General features: G+C 38.5%; 1 protein-coding gene across 11 annotated transcripts in view; it reads left to right on the forward strand.

Annotated features, from left to right (window-relative positions):
* Nucleotides 1-18,410, forward strand: part of FRYL (FRY like transcription coactivator) — a 389,109-nt gene that overhangs the window by 74,901 nt on the left and 295,798 nt on the right. The window lies entirely within an intron of this gene.

An 18,410-nucleotide genomic window follows, 5' to 3' on the forward strand; every position in this document is an offset into this window, starting at 1 on the left:
CCAGTTCCTTATTTACCTTTTCATGCTCATACTAAACCTGATCTTCTCCAATTTAATAATTTCTCATGTAGAACTGTAGTAAATGTCTTACTGAAGTACAGGTAGATTGGATCTACTGCATTTCCTTTGCCTGGAGAATGTTAAAAAGAAGTTAAACATTTTAAACTCAGCAGGTCCATATAACTCCCATCCAGGAGTTGACTGAAGAGCTTACTGCACCTGATTGGTTTTTTTTTTCCCCCCAATAAGTTTTGGAGCACCAGGCAAGTTCTAGAAGACTGAAGGAAACCTAATGCTCTGCCAGTTTTTAAAACAGTTAAATCTGGACAACCCAGGTAATTATAGGCTTGCCGGCCTGACATGAATGCTGGGCAAGACAATAGAGTGGAGACATAGGAATCTATTAATACAAAACTAATGAAAAGCAATGTAATTAGTGCAAATCCATATGGGTTTATGGAAAATAGATCATGTCAAACTAAGTGGGTATCTTCTTTGATTATAAATTTGAGCTAGAAAGCGGAGAGTGCTGATACATGTAGACTTCCATAGGCACTTGACTTGGTGCCACATGACATTTTGATAACCCTCCCCCCCTCCTAGAATCATATAAAATTGAACATAGCACATAAGTAGGTTAAAAACTGGCTAACTGATAAGGTCTCAAAACTGTAATGGTACGCAGTAAATTGTTGTTGAGTGGCTCTGTTTCTAGTAGAATCCTGCTGGATCAGTTCTTGGCTCCATGCTATTTAATATCTTTATCAATGACCAGGAAGAAAATATAAAATAATTACCGATAAAGTTGGCAGATGACCTAGAAATGGAGGGACTGTTAAATAATGAAAGGGGGTGGTTACTGATTCACAGCGATATAGATTGCTTTGTAAACTGGATGCAAGCAAACAGTATGCTGTTTAATATAACTAAATGCAAATATAGACATTTGGAAACAAAGAATATAGGTCATACTTCCAACATAGGGGATTCTGTCCTGGGAAGCAGGGACTCTGAAGAAAGATTTGAGGATTGAGGGTGACAGCTGAATATGTATTCCCAATGTGGTGCTGTGGCCAAAAGAGCATATGATCCTTGGGTGACTAAACAGGGGAATCTCAAGTAGGGGTAGCAAGGGTTATTTTACTGCTCTTTTTTGAACTGGTATAACCACTCCTGGAATATTGTATCCAATTCTGAGTCCCAAAGTTCAAGAAAGATGTTTTGATATATTGGAGAAAGCTCAGAGGAGAGTCAAGAGAATGACTGGATTTGAAAACATCTCTTACAAGTGGTTGGCTTAAGGAGCTCAGTCTATTTAGTGTTACTAAGAGAGGGTTAAAAGGTGACTTGATTAGTCTATAAATACCTACCTGAGTAGCTGCTTTGAATATTTTAAATAGAGGCAGGGTAATTTTTTTTAAAATAAACACATGAAATAAATAACTTATTGAATAATGGGTTCTTCAGTATAGTTGAGAGAGGTGGACAAGATCCATTTGTTGGAAGATGAAGCTAGACAAACCAGACTGTAAATAAGTAATACATTTTTAATAATGAAACTTGCAAATTGTTCCAATGATAAAAAACCTATTGTGGTATATTTCCCGTCTCTGAATATTTTTAAATCAAAGTGACATGTTTTTCTAGCAGATCTGCTCTAGGAGTTAATGTAGGCTATATCTATAGCTTGTGCTATATAGGAGGTCAGACTAGGTGATCACAGTGATATCTTCTGTTCTTTAGAGCCTTACTAGTATAAAGTTAATCAAAATGTTAATTTTATCTTGTATTTAAAATAAGCTTCAAATTAACAGCTTGTTGTGAATTTTGGTTAAAAAAGCTAACTAAAAATGTTCTAGAATGGAAAAGTATTACTGTTAAACCAGCTTGAAAGGAAATCCTGCAGGTACAAGTCTTCAACGGTAGCAAAAATGCAAAGGTCTTTTTTTAACCTTGTATTTGATAAAGTATCGGTGGTTGAGCAATTAAAAGATAACAAAGCATACAAAATTTTAATTCTGCTATTGAAGATTAATTCTCTATTCTGACTCCTTAAATAATTGCCAATGGCCTGTCGTTACAAATAATTTCCTCAAATCAGTGTTATATGACTGTTATAATAGAAAAATGTGATGTCATCATTTACGAAATGCAGATTTGCAGTCTGTTCGGGGATCATGCTTTTAACATTAGCAGATAGCAGCTGAATCCTCTTTAAATTATCTGCTTATTTCTATTTTTGTATACTGGTGATAGAATGAGGTACTCTTATGGAACAGAGCAATGTGCTACTGCATTACCTATGAAGAATGCATTAGAAGGCAGGTATCTCAAAACAGGTAATTAAAGCAATCAATAAATAGGCACATAAGCCTCAGGAAAGTGTTTATTAATGTCAGCAGATATTGAGCAATAGAAGTATACATGTAATAAAGCTGCTCAAAATGAGATCACTTTTTAAAAACTGTGATGCTGCTAATTGTATACAACTAGCCAAATTTTATTTGGATTGAAATAAGTTTCCAGTTGCTCTTCCTGTTCTTAAATATATAGCTCACTTTTTAAAAAACACCTTATAAATTAATGTAAATGTAGGTGGAATACTGGGTTTTTCAAATTTAACTGGTGATATTTGTATAATTCAATAACAGTAATTTTCTAACACTAATGAGGGAGGAGAAGAATTATGTGGTCCTAAAATCTTTGCATTATATTGAATGAATGCAGGTAACATATTTTTTTAAGGATTAAAATATATCAACTATAAATTTCCTTTAAATTAATATAAGTAAGATTTTGCTGCTTTTTAAGGTGGAAATCAAAGCTTTAAGTAGAATGCTTTATATACAAAGTGAATGATGTGCTTTAATGTTTGTTTTCCCCCCCCAAAGTATATGTGAGAAATGGTCTTGTAGGCCAGTTTTAGATTTGTAAAGCTGGTAGGATGACAGTAGTAAAAAGAAAGTGAAGATACTTAATTTTCTGAAATTTTTAATTATATGAACTCTGTGAGAGAGGAAAGAAGCTTTTACAAATATTAATCTGTGAACACACAGTCCAGTTAAATTTATTATTTATCTAAAAGCTTTGTGCTCAGTGCTGTTCAAGACAGTTCCTGTCTGAAAGAGATTACAGTGTAGAAGGTAGATACAGAAAGATGAGATGCACTGAGAAATCTAGAGGGAAAAATTACCTTTGATTAACTGACTATATTTTCATAGATTAATCCTTTAATTTTCCCTTCGTCTGTCTGTCTTTGGATCTTCTTTTCCTCTTTTTTTCCCCCATAATGATAGGAAAGGTTGGCTTGTGCAGTGATGGTCTAGACCATTGGATAGGTAGTGTGCAACATATAGTGTGCAAAATGTGAATTTCTGTCAGCAGATCTGTCCTTTAGTTATAGTGTGAGGCAGGGGAATTCATATAAATGGACAGTTTAAAAAAAAATATATTAGGACTATCCTAGAAATATTGAATATATTCATATGGAGCTCTCATTATTCAAAGTGTGTCCACATTACTTTTTATATTAATGTTTTGTCTTTTTATGAACATAAATCCTGTTTCTCCACAAGCAGTTCTGCTAGGATGAGATGAATATTCTCCTAGATAGTAAACCATTAATTAACAGAGCTCTGGTTACCTATACGGTGCTAAAGTAGCTACTCATGTTCTGTATTTATAGGTAAAAACAAGTTCTAAATGAATAATCCATTTTGGGAGAATGATAGGAGGCCCTTCAATAATTCCATTATTTTCTTAGAAATCAAGAAGTTGTATTGAGTATTTACTCTTCCAGGGGCTATTACATGTGAGTACACTCTTGTCACTCCTTCTCTGGAGTAAAAAAATGTATTGACTTGCAGTATTGCCAATAAGATGAGGGAAAGAGAAAAACAAGAAAGCTGGTGCATGCTTGTTTGGGGTCAGTGCAGGTATAATAAATGATGCACGTAGGTAAGGAATGTATCTAAAATACACATAAACTTATTTTGAGGAGGGGGTAAATTCAGTTTAATTGTGCTCCAAGGTTTGGACAAGCTTATGCTTCCAGTAGGTTGGGGTGGGCAATAATTTTTTACTGGGGGCTACTTCAGAAATTTTTGAAGTGGCCCCGAATCATACCAGAAGAGGCGGGGCCTCAAGTGGAAGGGGCAGAGTCAGGATACTTCCCTGCTTTCCTACCCACAGACCATGCGTGATTGGTCTGGAGTGAAAGAGCGTGTGAAGTCTTCCCCTCCCTGGTTCTCCCTAGGCGCTAATGCCCTTGGCAGTGGGAGGAGACTTCATGCGTCACTTACCTCAGCAATTTCATCTTCCACTGCTTCAGTATTACAGTGCTGTACCAGAACAGCAGGCTCCCAGTAAGAATTATCTTAACTGTCAGAATCGTTAGGGTACTCTCAAAATTCTCAGGAGCTCTGCATGAGACTCAGCTCTTACCATCTTGTCTCGCAGGAGAAAAACACAAACACAGCCTGTGCACCATAGAATCACAGCCACTGTTATTGATGATAGAACAAGAGAAGTTAAACTGAAACTGCTTTTGTCAACAGTCTTCTCCGCAGCAACAGTGAATCTTTTCCTGAGCCCCAACAAATATCAAGTGTGGGCTTGGCTTGCCAGAAAACATAGCTGACAGTTGTGGCTTAACCAGAAAGTCTTCCTAGCACATACTGGCGTCTCAGAAAATCAGCTTGACAGTATTTTCTTCAAATAAACTCATTTTGCTGGACACTTGCGAAGATACACAAGACAAATGTTATCTGGGGTCTCTCTTTGGGTTCCTTTTTTGAAAAACAAAACCTACTGATACTAGGATTAAAAACAATGCTGAAAGATTCATATAATTGTAACTGCTGCCTCCAAATAAAAACATTCTGGCCCTGGAATACCTACATAATTAATTTGCAGTTTAACTGATCCCAGTACCTTTGAATGATTTTGTAGGGCAGGGGGAGGGCTACATTAAAATCACAGCAGTTATACAGACAGTGTTCTTGAGCTGTCCTCATTGTACTTGAGAATATTTAAAGAAAGATGAGACAGTAGTTTGCCTATCATGTTTTATTTAAATCTACTTGTTTGGTGTCCAAGACCTTGGAAATGTAATAATGTTAAAACTATTGGGAAAACAAAAGCGAGTGTTCTAAATTACTCCATTACCTTTTTGTGTGTAACACAAAACCAGAACAAGTAGGATGATAAAAACCATTGCAGACAGATTGAACTCATCCTAGTTTGTTACTACCTAATGTTTGAAGGGAAACAAGTTTGGCATGAAATGTATTTACATTTTTATGTAGTGGGGGTCAGATAACACTTCTAATCTCCTGGGGCCTAAGTTTTTCATGTTTGTTACAGCAGACTTGTTTTTGATATGCTACTTGTTAATGTGGAAAGCTGAGAACTTTGGGCCTTCCAGAAAAGCTAAGTGTGCAGACTGTTGGTAGGTGTTTAATATTATTATACATTCTTTTTAGCAATAACCCGTTCTTCCCTTAGAATCAGTTGGTTCTTTCAATTTTCCCCCTTAATCTTAGTATTTATAAGTTTTATAAATCAACATAAGTCTTGAGCAATGATTGTTAAGATGCACTTGGGCTGTTCACAGTGACCTTATTTCAGTGTCAAACTGTTTATTCCCAGAAAAAGAATGTTTGTAGATATTTCAAAAGAGGTCTAGTCAGTAAAATATTTAGTGATCATATGGTGGGGAAAAATGGCTAGAAATTACATTTACCTAAAACTAAGGTTATCCATTTTTTTTGCAACACTTTACAGTTTGATCAAAATAATATTAACCTTGAATCAATGTTCCCATTGAATCAGTTTTTTCCACCATGTGCAGAATCATTTTTATATGCTCGAAGGCATGTGAGGATGTATACCACCAGTAGAAACACATGCTGGTGGTGGTGGGTGCTCTGCTAATCAGATGGACAGTATTTGAATGGCTCCTGAGTGGCTGCCCAAATGCATCTTTCAGGGAACACATCTTAGAGTGCAGGTATTCTAATAAATAATAGTTTAACAGAAATTGACAGCTGTTGTTGTTTTAATAATCTTTAACCATGTACAAGATGAAATCTGTAGGTTCACAATGCTGGAGAAGCTGCATTGATGGAAAATTCATAACCATTGCCACAGGGTGGGTATGCCCAGCCCCCTCTGAAGCATGGTATTGAGCCCATCATGCCCCACAATACGTACTCCACCCTGTGGATGTTACAGTCCCAAAACCCACAGGCCTTGCACTACCCCCTTTGTCAAGGCTGTTCCCCACTGTAGCACGACAGATACAGAAGTGGGGGCCCGCAAAAGCACCCCAAAATCTGATCTCTACAGGCTTTGGTAGAAAAACTTTCCCCAAAATCCTAATACCTGGACTTGGGTGATGGCAGCGGTTTTTTTATTCTCCAAAGTAATCCAAGAAAACCAGGGAAGAGATCACTTGGGAAACCTCCTCCCTAAAACCTCGGGTACCTCAAGCTCTTTTCCCCAAAAGAGCTTAAAGAAGAAAAGAGAAAACAGCAAGCTGCAGTCTGTGACAGCTGTCCCCTAGTCAGAGGTATGCAGATACCACCAACAGATTTTCCAGGACACAGAAATAAACCAATACCAGGTTAATTAGAAAAAACAAACTTTTATGATCAAAACAATACTACCTTGCTAGGGTTGCCAGATATCCCAGTATTTGAACTTTTTGTTCTGGAAACAAATTGAGAAAATATAAATGTCCGGTATTTTCCAAATAAGATGTAATGTAGATTGTGATGTAATGTCAAGTGTGTCCGGTATTTTTGTTGAAACCATCTGGCAATCCTATGGCGTTCCAAGCATAGTTAAGATGGCTAAATGGTAAGGGCCACCAATTGATACTCAGAGAAAATTCCCTAGGTTAGAAAGCTTCATTACAAAAGAGTGGAAAAAAACACTTTTAACAACTCAGACATCAATTTCAAATTCCCAAACAATAAAACCTGATGGGTTAACTAAACTTTGCCCTACTTACATATTATTGAAAAGAGTTTTCTTGGAGAGAGACAGGCCTTCCCATCTCCCTGTTACTTGGAAGAAACCTCTCTTGACTCTGACAAAGGAGGGAAAAGATTAAAAATTCCTCTGTCCCAGTTTGAAATCCCTACCTGAATCACTACTGGCTGACCAGATACCTGGCTAGAGACAGGAGACGTAGTTAACACCCTTAGTCCCCAGGCTGCTGGTCAGCCCTCCTGGTTATGACAATGCTAAAGTCCCAAGAACCCACAGGCCTTGCACTACCCCTTTCTCCTATCCAAGAATCTGGCCTTCTAGTCAAAATCAGTGGCCACCCCTGTGCACAGGTCAAGTAGGGCCCATTGGCTGAGTGAATATCAACAACGGGAACACCTTGTCACAGGATGTGGGGCGAGAGGAACCCAGGCCCTACTTCTTAACCTGGTCCCAGCCCAGGGTCCTGTCAGTTGTGGGTGAGTCCCACCACTAGCTCAGCAGGGAATCTGCCTTCAACACACAATGCTCAGGGATCCAGCTCCCTGCCCTGGGCTACTTCTGTGCTGTTCACGATAACCAGCATCTTCCCCACTTGCTCCTTGCTCTGTTGTGATCAGCCCTGATTGAGCTGTTCCACTGGCCTTTATACTGGTCCTCCAGTTGGAGCATGCCCAGCAGAGCTGTGGGGATGGGGCTCTCTGACAGGCAGGCTTGGTTAATCCTTACCCGCTCATTGTGGGGTTGGCTTACCCTATCACAGCCATAAGTAAACATAATAAATTATATATTTTGTTAGCTATCCTCCTTTTATGGAAATGCAGTTTAGTAAAAGAATAATCTTGAAGGTGACTGCAGCTAAGGAGGTTTATGTTAATAGTATGACTGGATATATTATGTAGTTTATCCGAATAGTTTTAGTGGTGATTTTTCATGCAGTGTTTATGCTGGGATTTAGGTAACATTATTTTTATAATAGGATAGATAAGACATTCCGAATGTTGAATATTATTGGGCTATATATATGAAATATGAAAGAAAATGGTAATATGTAGTTCAATAACTATTGTACCTGTTCGAGCTACATACTTGCTAGATATTTTTAAATAAAAGAATGATACAATGATAACAGATGCCATTTATATTGAGAAGTAGTCTTTACATTATAAATACCATGACAAGTATCCATAATAATGCAGACTGTTGCCTAATGAGATTTCTGAATGTATCTAGGTATCTAACACCAATTCATGTCAATCAGCGTAAGGAGCTTGAGCACACTTGAAAAGACCACTAGGTGTCTATTAACATCTTTACAAATTTGGCTTTAAGTACCTATGTAACAAGTAGACAGGGATGCTGAAGCAGTATTGTGTATTACACTTTACTAAAGCATATGCCAGAATTCTGTCGTCCTAGGACTTTCAGAGAGCATTAGACAGAATTAACTCATACATTCAAGGACTTAATTTACAATGGCCATGAGATTGAAACAAGTTCTCAGTCATCTTCAAAGAGTACTACAGACATCTAATAGGTACACAAACACTGTAAATTGTATATGGAAAACTTATGAATAACTGAAAAATACTTCTAGGTAGTAAATCTGCTGCTCCTCATACAGATTTCCCTAGTAAGTTTTAAATTAACACTTATAATTCTAAACATTTGTATATCCTGATCTTCTTTCCAAAATAATTTGTCATTCTCTTTAGCATTGCTATAGTATGTAATATGTTATCTGGTTTCTACAGAGCTTGACAGCATCTCAGTTCTTTTCCAAAACTTCAGAGCAGTTCCAGCACATAAGTTTTCGGATCCTTACAATTAGTAACACTGCTTGGGTTAATAGCTGATTCGTCTTCTCACTAGTTCCAAAGTAGGTATTGGGATCAGCGTCACAGTTGATGAAAATTATATTAACTTGCAGTGCTATCAGTATATAAAATATCCATTCTCTAGATTTATATAAAGCTCTCATTTGTCTGGGGCTAAGTCAATAAGGATGTAGAAACCCTCACTTTACTGGGCTTTGCCGCATGCACACTCTGTCTCTCAGTGGAGACAAAATACCAATTCAGATCAGTCAGCTAATAATTATATGTAAATTCCACATGCTCTGTAGCCTCTAAGGAGTGACTCAAATGCTTCCTACCCAGTCCTCCATCTTTATCCATAAAACATGCTACAGTAGACTAAACATTATCCTAATAGAGGACTTTGCTAGTAAATACAGATGGATTAATGATGCTCTGTGTACAGCATGGTATAGGAGTTGGTACCCAGCCTTAGCAACAGATACAAGAATCTTTTGATTCTTGTCAATCAGGCACTTAAGTCTACAGCAGTGAATTGGAATAGTAAGGATGTGTCCAATTCATAGCATTTGATGTGGAAATGCAGATGTGCATTGCTCATTGTTTTTAAACTTTAATGTGTGTATGTATGTGGGAACAATCAATGGTTTGAATTACTGAGAATTTTAAAATGTATGTGTAATAGAAGCTTTATTGTCTATATGGATTTCTTATCCATATTCTTCAAAGAAAGGCAAGTATCATTTTATCCATCTGTTAACTGGGGTTCCATGACACAGAGAAGATACTTGGTAAAGGTCATAGAACAGATCTGTGACAGAGCAGGGAATAGAACCCAGTTCAGCATCTTATTCATTGCACCATATTTCTTCCACTTAAGTAGGCATGTGGATAATCTATAAATTACATTTAGTAAATAAAGAGGAATTATTTGTGTTGCTCAAGAAGGTACATTTTGAGCCTAAATATATTGACGTAGACTTTCTAATATTTAATAGTATAAGATACAGAAAAACTATACACCCTCATAATACAGCTTTTAAATATTGTTTACATGTCAAATTCTTACTGGCTTTACTATTTCAAATGCATGAGTCACATCTAAAAGAAGACTATTTCCTCTAAGTCTACTGTGTATACATAGCAATAATAATGAAACATAATATTTGAGTATGATAGGAAAAACAACTTAAACTACCCCGAGACACTCTCTCTCTTTAATAGTTGTGTTGCAAGTGCTGGTGGATCACAAAGGGCATTTCACTCGTATCGGTGTGGGATGGTTATGATGTGCACCTCTTTAGGAACACAAGTCTGTTCAGAAAGCTTATCAGGGACTTTCTTTGTTAACCACTGGTGATGTTGAAATGCCAGTAGCCTATTGCCTACCTCTTTCTCCCATTGCTCAGGAAGCTGTGCACTGGACACCTGGATAACAATAAGAAGCAGTTCAGCAATAGGCTGAGCAAGTGGAGAATGGTTGTGGAATGTGTCTTTGGATGTTTGCTTAGTAGGTTAGATCTCAGTGAAAGCAGTATCACTTGTTTTATTGCTGTCCACTGTGTGTTCCATAATGTCTGCAAGGTGAAGACAGAGAAGTTTCTTCTGGGGTAGAGTATGGAGGTGCATAGGCTGGTAGCTAAATGTGAGCAGCCAGATGCCAGGGCTATAAAAAGAGCCCAGCGAGGAGCACTTTGTCTCTGGGAGGCTTTGAAAACCTGCTTCAGTGATGTACGCTACTTATCTGCATTGTGCCTTCCCATACCATTCTCTCCATTGCATCAGTTCCCCTGTGCCTCCTCCCCTTCACCCTTCAAACCCCTATGCCTGGAATAAATAGTGTTTCAGTCTCGAAAGATTGACTTTAATTGCAAAAACATATAGAAACAGAAGGAACAAGAAAATAATTTTAACCTTGGTCAAATGGTGTGATAAATTTGGGAAGGGAAAAGGTAAGTGAGACTGTCTGTGAAAGCATAGAAGTCTTTTCGATCAAATGTCTTCAGATAGCTGCCTTTTCTTCTAGTACTTTCTCCTGATGTTGAGTAAAACATGTTTCCCTTCCCCCCCTCTCCTGGAATATTTGGGGGAGGGAGTTTGAGAACAGGTTGCTGTTTGTAGGGCACTATGTAGGGGCTGTAGAGGAAGTCTACCCTCAAGATGGTTTTTCTTGAGATGTCTTGTTGAGCTTCAACATGGCTGACTTGGTCCTTCATAATCTGCAGCATTTCATTCTGCTTGACCCACTCCTGCTGCTGTTGCTCTCCATAATCAGTTTTTCAGACAATAAAATCATCTAAGCTCTGAGCCCGTTATCAGGTATCTTGAAGATGTTCATTATCTTGTTGAAATGTCATCACACATTCTCTCTTCTAATCTGTTACAGGAAGTCCCCGGGTTACATCAATCTGACTTGCATTGGATCCCTAGTTACAAACGGGGAGGTGGGGGGTGGGGGAGCAGCTAGTGCGGTGTGCCTGGAGGCCACAGCCCGGTGCAGGGCCGGGTGTTTAACGGCGGAGGCGGATTCCCCTTTAAATCTCCCTGCCTCCCCCCAGGTCTCCTTCTTACCACAATGCACCGGGCACCGGGCTCCCTCAGCGCCGCCTGAATGGAAATGCCACCACCGCCGGGACACAGCTAGTGCGGGGTGCCTCCCCCATTGTCGCGGCCCGGGGGGCGCTTCCCCCCAGCAGACCAGGGAGACACGGAGCAGCTTTTCTTGCCGCGGAGGACGCGGGTGGCGGGACCAACCCGGCAGCACTCCAGCTGCTCTGCCACAGGCGTCTCCGATTCAGCCGCTGCTGGTCAGTTTCAACAGCGGCTGAATCTGGACGCCTGGAGCAGAGCAGCTGGGGTGCTGCCAGGTTGGTCCCGCCGCCCGCGTCCTCCGCAGTGAGAAAAGCCGCTCCGCGTCTCCCTGGTCTGCTGGGGGGGCAGGCGGGGAGATTTAAAGGGGAATCCGCCTCTGCCGTTAAAAACCCGGCCCTGCGCCGGGCTGCGGCCTCCGGGCGCTGCAGCGGCTGGTCGGGGCGCACGGGGCACGCTTGGCCCCAGCCCCAGAGACCGGCCGTGGGAGTGCGGGGGAAGGGGATGCGAAGCGCGGCCGGGGCTGCTTTAAAAGACTCCCCGTGCCGAGGCCGACTTACATCCAAATTCAACTTAGCATGCCAGTTCCAACTTAAATATAAATTCAACTTAAGAACAAACCTACAGTCCCAATTTTGTACGTAACCCGGGGACTTCCTGTATAGCCTCTCTGCTGGTGGGAAGGATGTGCTGACAATCAAGTTTTGCATGATAAGGCATGCAACATGCAAGGAAACTATTGTCAGTGTATGCCCTGTGTCTGGTACAAGGTTGCTGTTTTAAACATAACATTAAAAAAAGCATATAACCCCACCGTTCATTTGGAATTGCATACTCACTAGAGGTGTTTTCCCTGGCATGACGATTCAGCCACTTTTCAGTCCTGTGTTTGTCGGGGCTGCAGGGTCAAAAATTGCTCTGGTCTCTCATTCTCTTCCTAATATTGTTCTTCGTTGTCCTTCTTGTCATTTCCTGAGGTGGCTGGGAAGGTATCCATGCTGCAGTGGGGGGGATAATGTTGGAGTTGCAGCTGAGAATCATGACCATGTTCTTCTAGAAAGGCATATCGGTGTGCATAACCAAAACTGTTTGCCTTCGTTGTCTTTTGGCTACCTGAGGGACATGCAGCAGTTCTCTTTCATGCCCTACATGATCTTTGTTTAGATGTCTGTTTCTTTGACTGGATTTGAGCTTTGCCCACACAGCCTCTTCTCCCTGCAGAACAATAAGATCCACCACTTCCTATGTTTTTCAGACTTGAGTGTGTTTGGGGTGTTGATTTGCCATGATAAGTTTTGCTGGTGAACTCTCCATGCTGATGAAACAGGAGATGGGAATTTGATAGTTCCCAGAACTTTAATGGAGCAGGGGCTGTTTCTTGTGAACCTGTCTGCTGTGCAGTGGAATTGAAAACGATTTCCAGACTATTGTTGGACACCTCCTGCAGGCCAATTCAGTTGACTTACACAATGATGAATCTGCACTACCTCCGTTGTTCCATCAACATTACATTGAGTACTATGCCTCTTGATTTAAAAAGTAGCTTTCATTGACTTAAGTTTGTAGTGTAGACCAGGCATAGGTCTCTAATTACTATTAGTCTATATCCACTAGGTTTTGAATTGTGCAGCTGAGCAGCTTCTTCACCTCTTGTATGGGAATCAGTAAAGGTTATACCACAGTTGTGGCCTGAGTATCTTTTCTTACATGCATAAGTAATCTACATTAATTTTATCTTAAGAAAACTAATATTTTCCATAGCTGCCTTAAATGTTAGCATATATTCCCAGCAAGCACTGACACAGCTAGAAATTTCAGAGGCGTTGAGGCAAACTATAATTATTTACAGTTAACATTTGTTTAATTTTTTTGAAGAGAATTAAAAACATATTCTTCTACTTTGAACTGCCAGCATATGTACATATCTACACTGAATGACTCCATGGTTTTATCGCTATAGCCCTTACTTTCCTTCCATTGCATTACTTTTTGTTATCTCACTTCTCCCCTTTCATATGAATTGAACGCTCCTCAGGGCAATAATCTTTTCTTTTTAATTTGTTTTATTTTCCATATATTTTTCAAGTATTTGTGAAATCTTGTTTTTAAAGGCCTCTTTCACATCTTTTATGAAAAAGTAATATGAATAAAATTAAGGATAAACAAGATTAATATATTTCAAACACAATTTTGTGTATGTCCCTTAGTTTTTGATCTTTTCCCTAGGTAATATTTCAACTCTGGAATTGAACATCACAGTTTTTTCCATTCTTTTTATTAGGATATTAGTCACAAATAGAAGTATTGCAAATATAAATTTTGGAGTGAGGAAAGTGGCAAAATTATACTTATATATGGATATCAGTACTTGAAAGAAATACTCATAATTATGCTAAAACAATAATTTTTTCTTTAATATTGCATGTTGCTATTTTGAGCATGAAATGTGCTTCTACTGAAGTTGAGTGGTATGTTATAAGAACACCTCAAAGCAGCTCTAATTTATTGAAAGACTTTCTGTTTACTTTTTATCAGTCTTACATAATTGTTGAATTGTTTTAAGACAAATTGATCTTTGTCAGCATCATTTTGATCATTTCTAGTATAATTATTATGGCAGTATGCAAAAGAATTGTCCTAAAGACAATAATAGCTGGCCTTGTTTATATTTTAAAGTTACCATTTAATTATAATGCAGCTATCTTCCCTGAGTGGGCTCTGCAATTAGAAAATGAGATATTAGATATGGGGGTTTAAGAGACAGGAAGAAACTTTAGTTGAGCTGAGCAATTTTAGAGAGCTGATGTAGGCTTAGAGCCACAGAATTCATTACATCATCCTCCCGATCCATTAGCCAGCATTATCTCCAATGGATTAAGTGAAAAGTTGTACTGTGCATCTTCACAAGCACACTGAGAAGTCACAGCTTATTGACTGGCTGTATGGAGCTTTGGAAAGAATGTGCTTGCTCTGAAGGACTAGAAGGAAAATAGCTTTTCTAATGCTGGGAGTTGTATAGGATAAAGCACAACTTTTTTTGGGGGGGTCATCTATTTGAGGAGAAGACATGATGAGCTTGTTCTAGCTGTTAATCCATTTTTATTCTAAAACAATTAAAACTATTGGAATAAGTTGAAGCATGTAGTTCAGAGCTCTAGCTCTCTGTGTTTCTAACAACAAAATGACTGACAAAAAGCTACAGCTCAGACTATCTATGTGTATACTATTTTGTTTCTGGTCTTTGGAAATAATGCATTACTGCATAAAGAAAGGTGACCATGCCCTTCAGTACATTCTTACGACAAACTTCCATACCAAAGAGTTCATCTGCATTCAGCAGCTTTTCTACTCTAGTTGTGCGTCACTCAGAGACTGCATGGTAATGAAACAGCGACACTGTGGGCCAAAACTCTGCTGCCTGTGAGAAAAGAAGGGACAACAGTTTGACAACAAAACCAGAGCTGCTGCTACTGCAGCAACTGCTGAGGCATAATGTTGAGTTTACAGGATTCTGTGTTTTTTGAAATTAACATAAAGTCCCTTTTAAAGTCCTGGAGCAGTAGCAGTAAGTATATTTTTTTCATTGAGACTAAGATCTTGATAGTATTAATTTTGCATGCTGATTTGTAAAAACTGTAAGCTAGTGAAAAATATAATAATTTTTTCTATGAACCAGTAGATTAATATATGTGATTTTTTTTTAAAGCCTGCTTTATAAGTGCAGTTTTCTGGTCACTAAATGCTCTGCTTCCCGTATCTCAAGAAGAGGAGTCATTATTTAATTTTCAGGATATTTGTTTCATTCTGAGGAAGTTCTCTGCAACCTTTGCTGGCTAAAGAAATGACAAATAGATCTTCACCTCTGCAGTTATCTGACACCAGTACTATTCCATAGTTCTGCCAGCACATGAAGTTCTTTTGAAGCAAAATTAACTGCAGGTTCTGAATTCTGTTATAGTGGGAATACATTTTTCTGTTAATTCCTATTTATGTTTGAGATAGGAAACTATTTTTTAAAAATTTTCAGCAAACTAGCTATCATTTTTGCTTTAAATGCCTTAAACTGCCTAAACAGAGCTAACAAAAAACAAGGATGATCTGTGTGAAGGCTGCCACTCTATCCTCAACTCCCTTCCTTTTTTCATAGTTAATGCAGGTCTCCGGGGTCAGTGGGTTTTTGTGTCTTATGTTACATAGGCACAGCCAGACTAGTTCAGGATGGCAAAACACACCATATTGGTAAAAGTGAAGGGCTTTAAAATGTTGTCCTACATATTTTATGCCCTGTATGCTTAATTTCCATCTGTTATCTGTAAATGTTTAAAAAGTTCTAGAGGGGAATTTTAAGAGTTACCTCTGATATCCCCATTTTAAGTAGTATTTGAGTAATTCAAAGGTTGTTTTTGCACATGCTGTAATTTGTTGAGCCTTTAACTCACCATGACATATTCTCATAATGCTGCTGCTTTGATCTTTAAACCTGGTATACTAGATTCTTTATGGTACATTATGTATATCTCTGTATCTTGGATGCATTATTAAACAGATTATGAATGCCCTGTAGAAATTCTCATAAGTGGACATTGCACATGTCTTAGAACAGCATATAAGACATGCCTTAATTCAGTCCATGTAATGAACTAACCATGTCTAAACTTCTAAACTATCAACTTTTAACAATAACTTTTTAAAGGAGCAAATAAAGATCTTGACATTAGACTCTGTATATATGTTTAACTGCAAATACAAAATATACATAAATACAGTTTTTTATTTAAAAATTGGGCTGAAAATGATTCCAGATTAGATCTTAAAAAGAAACGTTCACAGTTGATTTGAGTTAACTCTATTTTATATTTTGTAACGTATAATGTAAAATGGACTTTTTCCTATGAATACTATTTATCTAGGGTATAATACAAAAATGTTTGATTTGATTTAAAAATCCTTAAAAGTATTAGACTACTGTATTTTGCTTATGAACTCAAATAGCTTAGGGTTCAATCACAAAAATGACTATTATAAAAAATAAAAAAGGAAATAAAGGTATAGTCTAGATTATATATACAAATTGTGACCCACAGATATAATAAAAGTAATTGGCATATAAATTGAGGGTTCTGTATAGTATTACAGCATCTCCATTATGTCCTCTATTACGTAAGCATGACAGGGAAACACCATACTGACTCTTTCTTCACCATGTTGTAGCTAAGTATTGGAGGATCTTCTGATTAACTGTGAATTTCTAGCATTCAGCTGGCTTTTAATACTAGTTCTCCTCGCCAGATTTTGTGGAAATTGACACTATAACTGTGTGCATGTCAGATATTCTTCAGGATATTCTCAGTGCTTACTAGTCACATTCTAACATCATCTGTTGTGTGTATAATGGCTGTGCGCAGACCTTAAAGTAAGGCTATAGTGCTTTCTATGTTAGGTACTGTAATTCATGTTGATAGCTCAGTGACTTAAGCTGAATGGGAAAACTAAGTTATTTTTGTTTTAAAAACTATTCCATTTAGGTGATGCAATCAATATGTACAGAACCTGTTTCATTAATTGTATAATATTTATATCAGACCTATATGATAATTCAGTAAATTCTGAAGATGAATATACATGTGATACAATATATCAAAATGTGGTTTTCAGAGAAATATTTTTCTGAAAACATTTTTACAAATTAGGTTTTTTATACAAAGTTTTACTTTAGGAAAGCTCCTAATCTCTCTTCTGAGGAATTTTTCTGAGGAAGTCCATGTACAAAATCTCAGATATGTGCAATGCATCTGTCTAGTATGTATTTAGGAGAATCTGTCTATCTGCTCAAGAACGTCTCCTGATAAGAGTTAGGACCATCAAATTAGGTTTACAGTTTCCTCTTATCACAACTTAAAGCAAGGTAAGGATTTAGTTGTGCCCAGAAAATGGAATGGGATTGCTTCTCAGAAAACCATAAAAAAAGAGACAGAGACAGAGCGACATAATTACCAGGCAGATGAAAGGGGCTGGCTTGGGATGCCCTTCCCCGTCCAGGACTGCCCCAAGTCCAAGCCTTCTCTGCCCTCCTCCCCCCCCCCCCCCCCCCCCCCAGTGCCCATCAGGGAGGGAGGGCGGCGGTAGCTGGAGTGATGATTCTTACAGGGATGTTGCTGTCTGTTCCCTTTTGTCAGGGAATGAGTGGAAAGGACACAGCTGTATTTCTCCCTCTGCCTGGGGAGCGTAGGGAGCAGATGAACCCCGACCTTCCCCAGCTCGGGGACATGCACTCCTAGCCTGGCTGTGCTTGCTGGAGCTGCAGTGCCATTGAGAGATGCTGCTCACCTGGCCCCAGGCTGCTGTGGTGAGAGAGGGTTGGGGTTGCCCCCGCTCCCTAGGGAAGCTAGCATACTGAACCCTTCATCCCTAGCCCCACCCCAGAGCAATGAATTTAAATGATGCTTGTACATTTTAACTTTATTTTCCCCAAAAAAACCAAAAACCTAAACCCAAAATTAATTGAGTTAAGGACTCAATTGTAATGCCGGATAAATCTTCTTGTAAATATTTGTTAATGATTAATATATAGTAGAAGTTCAGCTGAACTCTATCATTGTGCTTTTAAGAGCTTGCTTAGCTGGCAAAATGTTGCAGTGCTGGCTAAGGTTTGATTATAGATGAGCTTTTTTTTTTTTTTTTTTTTTTTTTCAGTAACAACAATGAAGTGACATTCGTATGGCCTAGATTTAGGATGCTGCCTCTGTGCCAGCAGTTTTAGGCATTACTCCTTTATAATTGGAATCAGAAACATTCTGTTAAACCAGCTGTGTAGTGAGGATGTCATTTAAAAGATTGGTTTACTAAAGTTGTAAACAAGAGAGGCATCATACTGGTTTCTTTCTAGCTCCACAAGTACTAAGAAAAGTGTGTGTGTGTGTGTGTGTGTGTGTGTGTGTGTGTGTGAACTCGAACTCATCCTTAAACTTACATGTTAATTTGCTTTATTAACTTAAGTATGCATGATTTATA

Source organism: Pelodiscus sinensis, chromosome 5 (assembly GCF_049634645.1).
Source record: "Pelodiscus sinensis isolate JC-2024 chromosome 5, ASM4963464v1, whole genome shotgun sequence".
In the NCBI taxonomy this organism is placed as follows: Eukaryota; Metazoa; Chordata; order Testudines; family Trionychidae; genus Pelodiscus; species Pelodiscus sinensis.